General features: G+C 48.1%; 1 long non-coding RNA gene and 3 other non-coding genes across 5 annotated transcripts; all 4 read right to left on the bottom strand.

The window, feature by feature from the left end:
- Window positions 1-2,785: 2,785 nt before the first annotated feature.
- Window positions 2,786-13,908, bottom strand: LOC139587494 (uncharacterized). 2 transcript variants are annotated; one of them, XR_011678410.1, is made up of 3 exons: window positions 13,823-13,896; window positions 3,314-7,226; window positions 2,786-3,169 (listed from the first exon to the last, which is right to left on the bottom strand). It is a non-coding gene; the product is annotated as an uncharacterized lncRNA (long non-coding RNA). The 2 variants fall into 2 exon arrangements; XR_011678411.1 differs by lacking the exon at window positions 2,786-3,169 and having other exon boundaries at window positions 5,951-7,145; window positions 13,823-13,908.
- Window positions 3,075-3,147, bottom strand: TRNAF-GAA (transfer RNA phenylalanine (anticodon GAA)). The gene has a single exon. It is a non-coding gene; the product is annotated as a tRNA-Phe (tRNA).
- TRNAF-GAA (transfer RNA phenylalanine (anticodon GAA)) lies at window positions 4,080-4,152 on the bottom strand. Its single transcript has one exon. It is a non-coding gene; the product is annotated as a tRNA-Phe (tRNA).
- TRNAF-GAA (transfer RNA phenylalanine (anticodon GAA)) lies at window positions 5,315-5,387 on the bottom strand. The gene has a single exon. It is a non-coding gene; the product is annotated as a tRNA-Phe (tRNA).
- Window positions 13,909-17,822: the final 3,914 nt, after the last annotated feature.

Raw genomic sequence — 17,822 nt, 5'->3', positions numbered from 1 at the left:
CTTCTCTCCCTCCCTTCCTCCCTCCCTTCCTCCCTCTCTCTTTCTCTTTCTTTCTCTCTCTTTCTTTTTCTTTCTCTCTCTCTTTCTCTCTCTTTCCTCTCTTTATCTCTTTCTTTTTCTCTTTCTCTCTTTCTTTCTCTTTCTCTCTTTCTCTCCTTTACTTTCTCTCTTTTTCTCTCTCTCTTTTTCTTTCTTTTTCTCTTTCTCTCCTTCTTTCTCTCTCTCTTTCTTTCTCTCTTTCTCGCTTTCTCTCTTTTTCTCTTTCTTTCTTTTCCTTCCTTTCTGCAGTAAAATATTTTAGCCTCCTGCTGAGGGTTTCCCGTGTATTTATCCATCTGGTCTTTCCATTCACGCTCCTCACCATCTCTGGAGCTGTGAGGTCAGGGTGGGTTGTGAGGATCGATCCCTGCCCGAGCTCTTGGCAGCAAAGGTGGAGAGGGAAGTTCACGAGGACTGGGGGAAAGCAAACCAGGACTGAAAGCAGAGAGAAAGAAGCAGAAATCACCAGAACAAAAGGCGGAGAATCAGAGCTGAAGGGCACCGGCAGAGCTGTTTGTGGGGGAGAGCTGCGGGTTGGAGCGGGTACCCGGGGAAAGGTGGATTTTGGGATGTGCCGCGCTCTGATTGATCGGTGTGGGGGCTCTGGAGGGGTCTGAGCGGGGGTGAGAGGAGGGAGCTGAGTGCGAGGGGGCTGCAGGAGGTGCTGGCAGGGCAGCCGCCCCCGCGCTCCTGCCGCCCACCGCGGTTATTCATCCCGCTCCTGCCCTCGCAGCATCCCCGGGAGCACGGGCAGGTTTTAACCCTTCTCTCAGCCAAATCCAGGGAAACTTGGCAACTCCTGGGCGCTGAGGTTTGAGTCAAAGCTGTTTCAGTCCTGAGTTGTCAGGAGAAGGAGGAAGGGGGAAAAAAAACTTCTCTCATCTCCTCTCAGAGCTGCGTTGTGGTCTCTGGGATTTCTGGATTTCCTGAGTGCTGGCACCAGAGGGGATCTTTCCTTTGCCTTCCCACAGCTGTGGGTCAGGCTTGAAACTGATCTCATAGGAGTTACCCACGTGTGTTGAGCTCATGTTTGAGGCCACCAAGCCCAGATGCCACTGTCACCTCCATGGGCACAGAAGTGCCAGCTCTGGCTGGGCATCCCCTGGTGCTGGCTGAGAGCAGAGACCAGGTCAGGAGGGGAAACAGGTCCCCTGTACTGGGTGTTACAGTGGTCAAAGGAAATGGAACTGCTCTGCCCTGTTTGTTGAGACTAAACCCATCTGGCAGGGCTAAAACATCTCCCTCTCTCTGCCCCAGCAGAAGTAACAGAATCACAGATTCACAGACTGATTTGGGTTGGGAGGGACTGAAAAATCCTGTGGTTCCAACACCCTCCATCAACACCTTCCACTAGATCAAGTTGTTCAAGTTGCTCATCCAGCTTGGCCAAACATTTCCAAGGATGGGGCAGCCACAGATTCCCCAGGAAATAGGTCCCAGAATTTTACCACCACCACCACCACATGGAAAAATTTCTTCCCAATATCCCATCTAACCCTGCCTGCTGGCAGTGGGAAGCCATTCTCTGTGTTCTGTCTCTCCATCCTTTGTCCCCAGTCCCTCTCCAGCTCTCCTGGAGCCCCTTTAGTCTCTGGAAGGGGCTCTAAGATCTCCAAACCTTCTCTTCCCCAGTCTGAGCAATCACGTCTCTCAGCATTTCTTCAAAAATAGACCTATTAAATCCAAATCACTTCCTGGGAATGGTTCCTGACTCCTGCTATGCAGGGAGCAGTGTCTGGGCATTGTCTGGGAGCACACAGATTGTCACATTTAAGCCATTTGGGTCACCATCAGGTCGGTGTCTCTGGTATGGGATTTGCCTCTCTCCTTGGGGCTCAGGGCTGCCTTTCTGCAAGGGGATAATGAGGTTGGAGCCCCTCAGCACAACCACAGTGTGTGAACTGTTCTTAAACCTGAGAGCAATATTTGGGATGTCCATAACACCTGAGCTCTGCTTTCATAACAAAACGAGGCCCAAGACATGCACAAAATTTGATATAATTTAATCCCACACATGGACCTTGCAGGGAGTTCTGACCTACTTTGATCCAATTTGGGGACCAGGAGGCTCCTGCCTCATTTAGATCCAGGCAAAGACAGCTGGAGTAAAGGCTGATTTCCAGCTGCTGCATCCTGATACACATGATCCTGCCTGAGGGCATCAGGTCTGCAGAGGTCCAGCCTGGGCGAGCAGCTGCTGCATTTGTGGTGTTGTGTTTGTGGTGTTGCATTTGTGGTGTTGTGTTTGTGGTGTTGCATTTGTGGCCTTGTGTTTGTGGTGTTGCATTTGTGGTGTTGTGTTTGTGGTGCTGTGTTTTTGGTGTTGCATTTGTGGCGTTATATTTTGGTGGTGGCTCTTGGCAGAGATATTTGCCCAGCAGGACCCCTGGTATCTCTTCATGGCTTAAGCAGGTGATGATGTTTTTTGTTCATACACCAAAGTTATTTTAAACACATCCTGGTGAGGGAAGTATTTTCTGGAATTTCTGGATATCAGACAGACCGATGTCCATGACTTTAAGAGCACCACCAGAAGGAAAAGAGGAAAGAAGAGTCCCTGTCCTGCTATGAAGAAGAGGTTGGATGAGCATTGGGGTTGATCCTGAGAAGGTCAAGGATTTGCTGCTTCTCACTTGTGTTTTTGGACAATTGTCATTTTGTGTTCTGTCTCTGGTGTTGGTCTCTCATCCATTCCTCCACGGAACAGGAATAAGAAAGGGACAAAGGAGCAAACACAAAGCAGAGCTACTCAGTTTGGTGGGGTGTCTGCACATTGAACACCATGATTTGGTAAGGGTCAGGGTAAAAATAGGAAACGGTCAGGAAAGAGTAGAAAACTTCATCAGAGAATCATAGAGTACCCTGAGCTGGAAGGGCTCACAAAGGTGAAACCATAGAACCATTAAGATTGCAAAAGATTTCCAAGATAAAGTCCAAGCTTTGACACATAAACTAAGCAAGATGCCCGAATGTCATGTCCAGTCATTTCTTGGACACTTCCAGGGATGCGTCATTGATTCCAAATTCCAAAAGTCTGCTGAAGCCCGGGGTTGAACCAGGGACCTTTAGATCTTCAGTCTAACGCTCTCCCAGCTGAGCTACTTCAGCCATGACACCAACATTTTTTTCCCTGTAAACAACAGGTAAACACACTGGAACCCTTCAGCCCGGAAAATACAAATTTCAGGGAGAGGGCTTGCTTCAAGCTCAGTTGTGATTGATGCTAAAAATCACTTTCATGCATAAGGGGTTTTTCCTATTTCCCCAAACCCACCTTTGCTTTCCTGCTTGGCCATACACCAAAGGCGGCTCAACCTTTCTGCTGCTTCTCAGGCCAGTCCATGCCACAGGACTGGGAACAGGCAGTGGAAGGAACAAAAATCCTTTGCTATCACGATTTTTGCTAAAATACTTGAATTGTAAAACCCTGTCCCTCTTTCACAGGCTCAGACTGGTAGACGTCCAAATATTCCCAAATCCCAGAATTCCCAAATCCAGGAATTTCCAAATTCGGGAATTCCCAAATTCAGGAATTCCTGAATGCCAAAAATTCCCAAATCCCAGCAATCGGGATCCCAAAGATTCCTGGGAATTCCCAAATATTCCCAGAATTCCCAAATCCCAAAATTCCCCAATCCAAAAATTCCCAAATATTCCCAAAATTCCAAAATCCCAGAATTTCCCATCCCAAATATTCCCCAAATTCCCAAAACCCGGAATTGCCAAATTCTGGAATTCCTGATCCAAAATATTCTTAAAATTCCTCCACGAGGTCCCTGCTCCAAAGCCCTGCTGGAGCAGGACCTGCAGCCCCTTGGGCAGGAGCGCCTCCAGATGGGAATGTGTGAGAGAAGGGAGCTCCAGACTCTGTCAGGGCCACTGGGCCCAGTTTGTCCTCCTTTGGGCACAGCTGAGCTGCTGGTGTCCCCTGCAGTGGCTGCCAGGGCTGCTGGGCTGGGCTGGGCTCTGTCCTGGATGTGTCCAGGTCTGTGGTGAAGTGCAGAGGGCAGGGCTGGGCATGCAAAAGCGCAGGAAAAGCCTGCTGAAGCCCGGGGTTGAACCAGGGACCTTTACATCTTCAGTCTAACGCTCTCCCAGCTGAGCTACTTCAGCCATGGCACCAAAATTTTTTTCCCTGTAAACAACAGGTAAACACACTGGAGCCCTTCAGCCTGGAAAATACAAATTTCAGGGAGAGGGCTTGCTTCAAGCTCAGTTGTGATTGATGCTAAAAATCACTTTCATGCATAAGGGGTTTTTCCTATTTCCCCAAACCCACCTTTGCTTTCCTGCTTGGCCATACACCAAAGGGGGGGTCAACCTTTCTGCTGCTTCTCAGGGCAGTCCATGACACACGGCTGGGAACAGGCAGTGGAAGGAACAAAAATCCTTTTATATCACGATTTCTGGTAAACTACTTGAATTGTAAAACCCTGTCCCTCTTTCACAGGCTCAGACTGGTGGACGTCCAAATATTCCCAAATCCCAGAATTCCTAAATCCAGGAATTTCCAAATCCCAGAATTCCCAAATTCAGGAATTCCTGAATGCAAAAATTCCCAAATCCCAGCAATCAGGATCCCAAAGATTCCTGGGAATTCCCAAATATTCCCAGAATTCCCAAATCCCAAAATTCCCCAATCCAAAAATTCCCAAATATTCCCAAAATTCCAAAATCCCAGAATTTCCCATCCCAAATATTCCCCAAATTCCCAAATCCCAGAATTCCCAAATTCAGGAATTCCAGATCCCAAATGTTCCCAAAATTCCAAAATCCCAGAATTTCTGAATCCCAAAATTCCCCAGTCCTGGAATTCCCCATCCCAAAAATTCCCAAAATTCCCACATCCTGGAATTCCCAAATCCCAGAAATTAGGATCCCAAATATTCCTGGGAATCCCCAAATCCCAGAATTCCCCATCCCAAAATATTCCCAAAATTCCCAAAACCCGGAATTGCCAAATTCTGGAATTCCTGATCCGAAATATTCCCAAAATTCCTCCACGAGGTCCCTGCTCCAAAGCCCTGCTGGAGCAGGACCTGCAGCCCCTTGGGCAGGAGCGCCTCCAGATGGGAATGTGTGAGAGAAGGGAGCTCCAGACTCTGTCAGGGCCACTGGGCCCAGTTTGTCCTCCTTTGGGCACAGCTGAGCTGCTGGTGTCCCCTGCAGTGGCTGCCAGGGCTGCTGGGCTGGGCTGGGCTCTGTCCTGGATGTGTCCAGGTCTGTGGTGAAGTGCAGAGGGCAGGGCTGGGCAGAGAAAAGCGCAGGAAAAGTGTGCTGAAGCCCGGGGTTGAACCAGGGACCTTTAGATCTTCAGTCTAACGCTCTCCCAGCTGAGCTACTTCAGCTCTGGTGGGGCTGAGATTTTCCCAAAACCTGCTCGAACATGATGAGATGTCAGACTTCTGCCTCTCAAGCTGGCTCAGTGGACACTTGACTCTTCTTGTTATATAAACACCTGGCCCAAACATCAACTTTCAGCCCCCAGAAAGGTCAACAATTATCAAAGGTCTTCAAATGAGAATGGCTGTGGTGGATAAATACCCAAGACTGGAATTGTTTTTACAGCCACATCTGCAGTGGTAGCACCCAAACAAGCTGGTCTTCATGGAAACATGGAATGGTTTGGGAAAGAAAGGATTTGAAAGTACCAGTTCTACCTCCTGCCATGGGCTTGGACACATTCTGCTAGACCAGGCTGCTCCAAGCCTTATCCAACCTGGCCTTGGACACTTCCAGGGATGGGGCAGCCACAGCTTTTCTGGGAAACCTGTGCCAGGGCCTCACCACCCTCACAGGGAAGCATTTCTTCCTAATATTCAGTCCAACCCTATCCTGTGTCAATTTAAAGCCATTTCTTGTGGTGTTGTGAACCCCAGGATGAGGTGAGAGATGAGAATTTGACTCCAAGTTCTCAGAAGGCTGGTTTATTATTTTATGATATGATATTAAAAGAAAATTATATACTAAAACGATACTAAAGAAAGAGAAAGTATATATCAGAAGGCTAAAACAAGAATGAATAATAAAAACCTGTGACTGACTAGAGTCCTGACACAGCTGGATTGGGATTGATAATTTAATTAAAACAATTCACATGATGAATAAACAATTCTCCAAATCACATTCCAAAGCAACAAAACTGGAAAAAGCTGAAGCTTCCCAGCCTCCCAAGAAAAGAAATCCTAGTGAAAGGATTTTTCATAAAATATCACAGTGACAATTCCCCCTTTTCCTGTCCCTCCATCCCTTGTCCCAAGTCCCTCTCCAGCTCTCCTGGAGCCCTTCAGGCCCTGGAAGGGGCTCTGAGGTCTCCCTGGAGCCTTCTCTTCTCCAAGCTGGACATTCCCAGCTCTCCCAGCCTGGCTCCAGAGCAGAGAAGCTCCAGCATTTGGGACTCAATGGCCTCCTTTGGATTCACTTCACATCCTTTTGAAGTTGGAGGCTCCAGAGTTTTCTCAGAGGTTGAACCAATCTGTCCCTCCACAGAGATGCCATCATCCCTGTCCTGATGGCTCCCAGTGGGTGACAAGGATCCATCTGCAGGTTCTCCCTAGGAAAGGGAAGATGTGGATGCCTGTCTCACTTGGACTTGGTTCTGCCTTTCCAGCTGTCCCACTTTTGCTTCAGCGGCTTTTTCCTTGTCGAGGAAAGTGGCTTCCCACCAGCTTTCCTCAGACAGGAAGAAATGATCCCAACATGGAAACTGTGGTATTTGACAGCCCACTCTTCCTCACTGGAAATACTGAAGCTTCAGCTGGGCACAGAATTCCTGTGGAAAGCAGAGCTGCGCTGCCACTTTGCAAATGCTCAGCAGTGTTGGTGGAAAGGAAGAAGTGAAGGATCTGATAAAGAGCAAGCCTTGATGGAAGTGCTACATTGCAGTTAAATTAGAAGTTTGAGGAGCTGACTCACTGGGAACTTGGGTTTTTCAGCTGGTGGAACACCAGAACTGGAAGTCTGTGGGCAAAGTCATCAGAAGTCAGACTTGTGGAGCCAGTTTGACGAGTCACGTGGAAGAAGTTGGAAGATCAGACTTTTTCTTATTTAAGAGGAAGAAGTTAAAGCTGTTGCTCCAGCTCAGTTCAGACCTCAGGGTTGGAGCTCTGTAGGGAGAGAATGAAGTGGAAGGAGGAGTGAAATATTGGGATATCTCCTCTTGTCCTCTCTCCACTGTGCCATTCCCCCTGGAAAAAAAAAACTATTGTGTCATTCACATCTTGATTACTCTTTGGGGTGTTTTTTTGGTACCTTCATCCCATGAAGGATGTGAAAAAAAGCCCTTAATAAGGTGCCTTCTGCACGGGGAGTTGCTGTGTAAACCTTGTTTATCCAATCAACGAAAAAAAAGAGTAAAGGGAAGGATATTACAGGACCTAAAGAAAGAAATGGTATTTTAGAATCTAGAGAGAAATCATTATGGGTTTGTGGCTTATTGATTCTTCTGATGCAGGAGCTAAAGGTTATCATTGGAAAAGAGCAAGTTCCAAGCTTGGAACAAAGAAAAAGAAGACATTTCCTCACACAGTGTCTGGTTATCTGTGCAAATCTCTGCTATTATAGATCCCCAAACTGTAAAAATATTTAAAAGATGACCAGGAAGATTTATGGAGGGAAAAAAAAAAAAACCTCTGCAAAGAACATAAAAATATGGAAATTCCTGCTTTGGTTCATGCAGGACCTGAGCCACAAATCTCTGGAGATCAGCAGAGCATCTGGTGATATAACACCCTGCTGTTTTTCCTTTTTTAGGCACTAACTCATGGAAAATGTTGCAGGCTGGGTTTGGAGCTGGATGTTCTTCTGTACATCTCCTCTGGCACCTCCTTGTCCTCGTGCTCCGGCTTCTGGAGCCACAGGATGGTGTCAGCCTGTGAAACCCTGCTGGCACCTTGTGCAGAGCCATGCTGGAGGTGTCATTTCATGCCACCAGCCAAGTGTTTAATCACCACTCCCACGTGGGTGGCTCAGGCTCTGGCCATGACAAACAGATGACAGGCCATCCCTCTGTCCCTGCTTCCCCTCCTCCCTTTTGTTCCCAGTTTTCCTACCACTCCGGCCTGATCTGCCTGTGCTTTCTCATATATCCATCTGCCATCAGGCAGGAGAAGCTTTCAAAGGTTGTGGAATTACATCCATAATTACATTTCCAGTCAGAAAGCTGATTTTCCTGGGCTGCATCCAAAGAACTGCAAGCAGCAAGTGAGGAAGGGGATTTTGTCCCTCTGTTCCAGCCTGGAGGGATCCCGCCTGGAATGCTGCATCCAGCACATAAAGGACATGGAGATGTTGGAGGAGTCCAGAAGAGGCACCAAGGTGATGAGAGGGATGGACCACCTCTGCTGTGAGGAAAAAAATGACAGAATTGGGAATGTTCAGCCTGGAGAAGAGGAACCTGATTGTGGCCTTCCAGTACCTGACAGGAGCCCACAGAAACAAGGGCCTGGAGTGAGAGGAAAAGGGGGAATGCCTCTAAGATGAAGAAGAGTAAATTTAGATTAGAGATTAGGAAAAAATTCTTCCTGTGAGGGTGGTGAGGCCCTGGCACAGGTTGCCCAGAGAAGCTGTGGCTGCTCCGTCCCTGGAAGTGTCCAAATCCAGGCTGGACAGGGCTTGGAGCGATCTGGGATAGTGGAAGTTGTCCCTACCCATGGCAGGAGGGTTGGAACTGGATGATCCTTAAGGTCCTTTCCAACCCATTTCCAAGCCATTCTGTGATTCCATGATTTGCTGAGAGTTACCAGCAAATTATCCCAACCTCCCTGCCCCCACCCAGAGCTGTGCTGGCCTTTGTGTTCCAGTCTGGATTCACCATCTCTTGTGGAATTCACTCTTTTTTAGTTTGGGCAAGGGCACCACCCAGAAGGAGGCACAGAGAGGTGACCTTTTTCACCCAGCCCACCAAATTTGTCACCCATGTTAGTTTTTCCTGCAGACATCCGGGCACCAAACTCTGCCCCTGATGGGATTTTGTCCCATTTCCTCTCTCTTTCCTCAACTCTGTACCAGGGGAGTGACATCCAGCTGCAGGGTTGGGATATGATTGCTTTTTACCCCCTGACTTGGCTCTGATGTGTCATAAAAAACACATGTTCTTCCTTTAAATTTTTGAAATTTTTCTGTCTCATTACACCAAGAGGGCTCTTGGTTTACTTGAAAATCATTTTTGGTGATTATAGCTATTTTGCTGTCACTATTTTCTCTTTCTGCTCTCTCCCCAGACTTTTATGAAAATGATCTCATTAGGAATGTGGAACTCCTGTTTCTGAGAAAGGTTTCTTGAGGCTTGTAAAGGTCTCTCAGCAGGAAGTTTGCTCAGCTCCATTTTCCCCTCTGGTTGAACAGACCCCCAAGTGAGCCCATTAGGGGAAAATGGACTGCTTGAAAACAAAACTGTACAAAACATGCAACAGCAGCAGCACCTCTGAAGTGCAAGGCACCAATAAGCAACAAACCATATTTGCAAAACTCTTCTTTGATGGCAGTTTAATATGTTAGGGAAAGAAAGAGATAATGGCCCAAAGGGCACTGTGGGTTCTTCCCACCACAATGGCTGTGAGGGGATGGAAGATGAGGCCTAGGATAACATCATTGTTATGCTGGAGACACAAATGCAGCTTTGAAAAACAGAGTTAATGAAGCCCAGCTGCCAAACTCTGCCAGTCACACAGCCATTTCCTCTCCCTCCTGAAGTCTGATGTCTAAAAGATGCTGAGATTGTGAGATTGTCAGTCCATCATTGGGGGGGGTGGCACTAGGGGTTCTTAAATTTTTGTTTTTTCTTTTTCAAGTTAGGAATTCAGGCTATGAATAACAGCTCTGCTGTCCTGAGGTGCAGTATCCCCGTGCTGTAAACACAGAGCTTGGATGGAGAAATGCAGAAATAATCTGGGCCTGGGTGAGTATTTGCAATCTGCCCTGTGGTGAAGTATCCACAAACTCGCTGCTAGGGAGGCCCAGTGAGAACAAAACCCAGACCTGGGATTTAAGTTGTCCCCAAGTTTAAACCCCTTTTTTTTTTCCTGAGGAAAAAAAAAAAAAGTTTTAGTGTTTTGTAGTTCCCAAAGGGAGAGACCTGAGAGATCTTAGAACTTTTGGATGGTTTGGGTTGGAAGGGACCTTAAAATTATCTCATTCCCATCTCCTTGCCATGGGTCTTCAATTATCCCAGGTTGCTCCAAGCCCTGCCCAACCTTGAACACTTCCAGGGATGGACAGCCCCAGCTTCTCTGGACAGCATTCTTGGATGCATTTCACTCAGAGTGGAAGAGAAAATTTGGAAAAGCAGAGGTCTGTGTTCACCAAATCGTAGTTTCAGACAGAGGAATGTATTTAAGGCAGAACTTTCTGAGCTGGATGAGGGCACCTGAGCTCTGTGTGGAAAAAAGAAGGCAATGTCCATGTCCATAGTTGTGTCCTGCATGGACACAGCTGTCCAGGCAGCAGGAGAAACCTTGTCTGAAAGTCTTGGATCAAGCACTGGGAGACACAAGCCTTGCCCTAAATTAGTTTTGTGCCAGCTCCTGAATATTGCAATGCTGCAGTTCAGCTCAAGCCCTGCTGCTTTCCCCAGCCTTAATAACACTGGCAGATCCTGCTCTGCCCCCACAAGCTCTCAGTGCCTGTGCCTTCCCCACATCTTCCTTCCAATATGGATCACCCACTGCCATGTCAACCCAGCAAAACTTCATTTTCAGCTGAATAAACCAAACACACTCGGGAATCACTTATTTAATAACTGTCAGTAGACCAGAGGAATGAAATAGGTGCTAAAAAGACAGAAGAGCAGCACCAAAAAAATATTTGTAAAAAATAACAGGTGTTTTAAAGTGTGTAGGGGTGTGTAAATATATTTATAAGATATTAACACACAAACCAGGTGGCCCTGAACCTCATTAGGGAACCAATTGTTCTTGCCAAACATTCTTTGGTGAGGTTCCCTGAGAGATTTCCCAGAAACTCCTAAAATTAATAGTAAACAACCATTTTTGGGGGCTGGGAGATATTTTCTGCCTCTGCTTAACATCCCAGCCTCCCTCTGAAGTTTTTCATTGTTTTGCAAAACATCCAGAAGGTACAGGGGGAAAAAATAATCGAAGAAAAGCGGGGGGGCGGAAAGATGAATATAAACAGAATGTACAAATAATGGGCTTCACATTGAAAAGCACAGAATGATGGCTTGGACAGTGATTGTGTCTTGATGTATAAACGGGTTTGTTACTTAACTCTGGTGATTCATGCTTCAGGCACAGGGATGAGGCAGCTGCCAAATTTCATGCTGGGAAGGAATTTTCACTCCCAGAACAGATTGGCAGGGAATTTGTAAAGATGAAAGGTCAGTCAACAGGGCCAGGTGTTGTCAGGATGAACATGTGGGCAAGAGGGGGGGACATCACAGAGGCCAACAACGTTGAATTTTATCTCATGGTACCAAGTATGCCCCAAAAATCAGTGCACAACCCTTTATCCCTTTCTCCCACACCTCCACCAGACCTGCAATCCACAAAGGAATTACTTTATTGGGCACTCTCCAGTCTGCAATGGATGAATCCTGGAGCAACATAAAATATTCTTCACAACATTTACCTCAACTGTGTTTCTAAAAAAAGCTGGGCTGAAGCTACATGAGATTTAGTTGTTGGGTGTTTGGGGTAGGGAGGGTTTTTATTTTTTTTCCTTTTGTCTTAAAGAGTGTCTAAAGAACATGTTCCAGCTGTCTGGAAGGAAAGAGCTAGAAAGGAAAAGAGAACAAAGGGAAACCGGTGGAGATATTTAATTGAGATAATTTTAGCTGCTCTAAATGTCACAGGCAATCTTGTACAAGTACTTGGGAAGAGGAGAGGAGGAAGAAAGTTCCGTGCTGGTCATTCAGTGCCCAAATTAAGGAGAAGGGGGTGTCCTTTCAGAAATCAGGCAGGACCCTACCTGGAAGCTTTTGGGTAATTGCTTTTTGACCCTCAGGGGTCTCCCCTAAACCCACAAGACTTCAGTGCAAACCACAAATTCATCCAGACCCAACAGTCTGAGGGAAAACCCTCTATTTTTTGGGCTGAGAAAGGAAATAAGGTGCTCTTAGGGGTGCTCTGTCTGGGTGTGGTGAGCTCAGGTCCCTTCTTGGTCTGGACCTCTGTGCCTTGGGTGGACACTTATGGGTCAGAGCAAGGCTTGGTCACTCCTGGTGGCATCTCTGTGTGTTCTGCGTAACCAAATGTGCACAGTCAGGGAAATGGATGTTGGAGCAGGCTGCCTGTGGCAGTCATGGAGTCCCCACCCCTGGAGAGATTTAACAGATGTGCAGATGTGGCACTTGGGGACATTGGCAGGGCTGGTTTAATGGTGGGGCTTCGTGAGCACAGAGGTGTTCCCCCACCTAAACAATTCTCTGGTGTTGGCTTTCCTGTGACATCTGGGATGCAGTGTCTGGGGCGTGTATTCCAAGATTTAAGACAGTCAAACCTTGATCTGGCCTGATGGATGTTTATTATTATCCAAAATGCAAAGCTCTTGCAGAGGTTGGGTAGTTGCTGATGTGGGGGTCAGAACTCTTCAGCTGTGAAGAAATCACAATTCGTGTCCCAGTTAAAACAGACGTGCTCTGAACATGGTTTCCCAAAATTCCTGGGAAGGGAACCCTACCCCATGTCTGTTTTGGACAAAACCAGACTAATTTTTAATGATTTGAGGACATGGTTTAGTGGTGAACACAGTGGTGGTGCTGGGTTCATAGCTGGACTTCATGATCATTGAATTTGATTGCTGATGATCATGGAATGGTTTGGGTTGGAAGGGACCTCAAAGATCATCCAGTTCCATCCCCTCCCATGGACAGGGACACCTTCCACTATCCCAGGTTGCTCCAAGCCCCATCCAACCTGGTCTTGGACACTGCCAGGGGTGGGGCAGCCACAGCTTCTCTGGACAACCTGTGCCAGTGATCTTAGATGGATTTTCCAACAGTAACAATTCCATGATTCTATGTAAGTGTCAATCATGATTTTAATACAAGCTTCACCTCCTCATCCCCACTTAAACTCGAGCTTTGAGCAGAGATTTCATGTTCAGTACAATTCCTGCATGACCACTGACAGAAACCTGGGGGTACCCTGGCGAGATTGTGTCACCCTCACAGAACCTGGGGAGGGAGTTGAAGGATTTTGGAGAACCAGCAGTGGATGGGAAGGAAGGATCTGCCTGTGTGCATTGTGGAGGCCGTAAAACTCCAAATCTTAGGGTTTCCCCCTCCATCAACAATCTCACCAAACATTGCTCTGAGCAGCCTGGTCTAGAGCAAGGTGTCCCTGCCCGTGGCAGGGGGTTGGAATGGGATTATTTTTATGTCAATTCCAACCCCAATCCTAAGATTCTAGGATGGTATGATCCCTTCAGAGAGCCTTCCTGGTTCCCAGCAAAGCAGCACTGCAGGGACTCTCTCCCCCTCCCTGATGCGTCTCTAAAAGAGGAGAAAACCTGGCTCCAACCCCCCCAGAGTAGGCACCACATTTGGGGGGAGCCGTGCCCACAGCCTCCCTATTTTAGCAATGCCTTGGGGGTGCTGCCGTGGCTCATTTTCACCCCCCCTTGGAAAGCTCAGCCGGCATCTGGGTGTTGGCAGGCAGGTGGAAGAAAGGCAGGAGCGTGCGGCAGATCCCCCTGCTCACAAACACACACACACACACAGAACTCATCCCTTTTGTCTGCCCCTCTCCCACTCCCCCCCTTCTCCCCCGCACTCCCGCCCACCGCCGGTGTCTCATCCCGGGATGGCTCATGGCTCTCCAGGTACCTGCAGGGATGGATGCGCTACCCTCGGCTTCTCCTCAAGGAACCCATTAACGCCGAGCTGCCGCTTCGCCTCGCCCTCCCCTCCCTCCCGCCCCTGCTGGAAAACAAAAAAAAAAAAAAAAAAAAAAAAAAAAAGAAAAAAAAAAAAAGAAAAAAAAAAGGGGGAGAGAGGGTGGGAAATCCAGGATAGCGCATCCTCCCCCCGCAGCGGGGGCTGAGGCTCCTCCGGGGAGGTCAGCGCTCTGTGTGAGAGGGGAGAGAGGGCAGCGATGGTCAGGGAAGGGTTGGCAGGGCTGGAAGAATCACCCTGCATCCCCCCCTCCCCTCTCCCCCAAATTCCCTTTCTCTGTCGCAGCATTCCTGCGGGGATCCATGGAGAGCTCGATCCCATTGTGCTGGGAGCGAGCCGCCAGTGCCTCCCCGGCATCCGCCAGGCTGGGAGCAGGAGCAGAGCACCAGGGGAGTGCTGCCCATCCCATCCCGAGTGCTGCCCTACAGCGGGATCGTCCCATTTTTGTTCATTTCTGAGGGACACGTACAAAAAAATTCTGCAATCCTTAGGGATCTGTCACTAAAATCAGGCTCAAGTAACTCTGGCTGTCACTATACTGTTAGATTTTTTTTCCTTTTTTCCCCTATTTTCTTCCCTTTTTTTTTTATTCCCCTCTTTTTTTCTCTCTCTCTCTCTTTCCCTTTTTTCCCTCCCTCCCCCTCTCCTTGTTTTCTTTATTATTCCCTCCCCTTTTGGTCTTGCTAAGATTCAACAGATATACAGGGACAAAAATTTCCATCAGCAGCTTTTTGTTTTTCTCTCTAGATATGAACCAACCCTCTTGAAAGATAACCTGAGGAGAAGGGAGATGGAATAAATTCCTGTGATCTTGTGGGGACAAGGAACAGATTGGTGCCAGGATCACTCCTGTCCCAAGTTTATGCTTCTAATCCTGTGGATGTCCCATTCCTGGAAGTGTTCAAGGCCAGGCTGGATGGGGCTTGGAGCAACCTGGACTAATGGAATGTGCCCATGGAAAAGGCAAAGGTCCCTTCCAACCCAAACCTTTCTAGGATTCTGTGACCTCCAGCCTGAGACCACCAAGGAGTTGTGTTCAGTGCTGGGGAAGTGATGTGCTGAGGACTTGTGAGGGGTTTTTGGGGCAAGGAACTCCTGAAAAATCTTTCCACAGCAACTCACTCCCCAGCTCCTCCCACCCCTGTTTTAATAAAGCTTTTAGTGACGTCTGGGGCCTCCTAGATTTGGAAGGAAGAAATTAGCACAGTCTGCTGCTTGCTTCTCACGTTATTCTGTTTCCCTCAAGCTTCCCTGCTGGCCCTAATTACCCATCTCTCATTTACAGGTACTTAAATAAAGGAAATGGGAACGTTGGTAGAATCGGGCTGGGATGAGGATGTGCTGAATGAGGCTCCCTTTATTCCAGAAGTGACCTGGCATCACCCCTGCTGTTCCCAGCGATGCAGGATCCTCTTTGCAGGTGCTCTGTTGTTTTCTTGGGACAAGGGGACAATTTCTGCACTGACTCCAGCTGTGGCTCCCTGTGGATAAACAAGATTAGCGAGGATGCTTAGAGGAAATCTTTTGTTAACAGAGATGCTTGGTGGGGACAAAAACAGGGGAAGCAGCTTAGAAGAAGGAGAAGCAACATGGAAAGGTGGAAAAAAGGTAAATTGAGTCACGACTTGGTGACAGAAATGCTAAAAAGAGGAGAGCAGCGGCCTAGTTTGTGTCTTCAGGGTGGTGATGGCTGTGAGGGCAGGGAGCTGACAGAGCTCTGGGGACACAGGTTGGGCTGGGAACAGCAGCCTTGTGTCCTGCTGTGATCATGGAAAGGCTCCATGTCCCCTTGGTGTCCCTTGGAATGCCCCAATGGAGCCCAATGCAGACAGACAGACAGACAGACACACATACCTGTTCAGAGAGAGGTACAAACCATGCCCACAAAATGAGTTATAATAAAGCACTGAGGTTTTTCCCTTCATTCTTAGGAATGTCCCATCACTGAGGATGCTTGGGTTGAAACCCTGGTACCAAATTAGGCAGAGCATGGCTTTAAACCTGTCTGAGGTGTTGCCCAAGGACACCTCTGTGGCCAAATCCTGGACAGATTTGGAAATGCTTTGGGATTTCAGCCTGAATGAGGGAAAATAAAACATTTACGGGGTGAGGGCTTAGGTGTTCCTGGAGAGAGAAAAACCATCCATCCATTCAGCAAGGCAGTATCTGATCAGTGGTTCAGGCAGGGAGGAAAATGTCTGGATGATGCCTTGGAGGACACCTGCAGTACCACATGCAAAGCCTTCCCTGAGCATTCCTAAGCTTCCTCAGGTGTATTCCCTCATGGAAGCAGAGGTGCTGAGCATTCCTTAGCTTCCCCAGGTGTATTCCCTCATGGAAGCAGAGGTGCTGCCACTCACAGGAGAGGCAGGGCTCTGTAATTTGATGTGGAAGAGGAGCTGTGGTGGATTCTCCATGGAATCAGGTCTGGCTGTTCACCAGGATTTTCTCTTATGGCCACAGGACAATCCCATTTCCCCACCCTCCCCACAGCCCATAACAGGGAGCCTGAAGATGGAAATCTTCCCATGAGCCAGTCTGACTTCACTGATGGAAAATGAGGCTCCCAGCACCCCTAGAGTCCTCCCCATGTGCTCTGGTCCAGGAGAAAAATCCAGGTAGCTGCTGAGAAAAGTGAAAGAGATACTTAACATGAGAACAGCAGGATGAGCAGGAGCAGGAAAGGTCTGGAGCAGCCTGAGCCCCTCACTCCTCATCACCTGAGCAGCTGGTACAGCCAAAATCCTGTGGCTGCACAGCTTCCCTTGGCCACCACAGGAATCATCATCATCAAGGGTAGGATTTGGTGCCCCCAGCAAGGACCATGCCCCATTTTCTCCATGTGGCTGTGACATCCCAGGGCTCCACCATCACCACCACCACCCCTCCTCTCACAGGGCCTTGGTGTGAAGCCCGGATTGAAATGGGATGCAGGGGAAGAGGGGACTGGCTCCATGGGCCACAAATTATCTGCAAATCTCCTTGGGATAAATGGCAGAGGATGAGGAGCAGAGGGAGCAGAGCTCTCCCGGCCTGGTGGGACTGTGTCAGCCAAGCCACACCAGCAGAGGAACCAGGTCTGCCCCTCACAGCCACCCCAGTGCTCTCCCTTTTTTTAGCAGACCTGTGATTTGCAGTGTTTGCTGTTGAGGAGGAGTAAAAAAAAAAAAAGCATTAAAATCAGTAACTTCTACTGGAGCACTTAGAGGGACAGCCTGAAGGGGGACAGGTGGGCGAGGAGTCAAGTGTGAGGCCCAAAGTGGGCCAGACTCAGCTGTAAAACGTGGCAGAAGAAATGTCACAAACCAGTTGTGAACCAGGCCCTTTGACAGGGCGACAAATGTGTTTTTCCAGCTTGTCAGGGCTGTGCAGGGGAGGAAAATGAAGTTTATTTGGAGATGTCTTTCTATTTGCGTTGACCTCGGGAGGGTCATAACAGCCAATGCCAGAGTGTGAAAAATGCTGATACCTCCTTTGTCTTCCTTGCTTTTAGCCTCAGGCAGGCTTGAGGAGGCAAAAAAGCAGCACAAGAAGAGACTCATTAACATTTCCTCTGCCCAGCAAGGAAACCAAAGTAACAAACATCTCATTAAATAAGAAGAGGGGAGAATTACAAAACACGGGGAGATATTTTTAGTTGGAAAACAAAGCACTTTATCGTCCCTCTCAAAGTAGGGCTTTCCAGATGAAAAGGAATTACAGAGAGAATTCTGCACCAGAAGGAGTGGCACTAATAACAATCATCATTATGGGGTAATATTGATAGCTGGATGCCCTCAGATTCCCAATTGCTTCCACACCCTCCTAGTAAGTGACGTGGGCCTGGGGGACAATGGGTGGCCGGGAACAAAGGACCTACTGACGTGTGAGCCTTGTTTTAAAAGCAAAACTCTGCATTGTGAGTGCCAGCTCCAGTGCAATAAAGTGTTCC

Source organism: Agelaius tricolor, unplaced genomic scaffold, assembly GCF_023055355.1.
Source record: "Agelaius tricolor isolate 1412-34295 unplaced genomic scaffold, bAgeTri1.0.p SCAF_2, whole genome shotgun sequence".
NCBI lineage: Eukaryota > Metazoa > Chordata > Aves > Passeriformes > Icteridae > Agelaius > Agelaius tricolor.
This window is presented reverse-complemented; position numbering and strand designations above follow the sequence as displayed.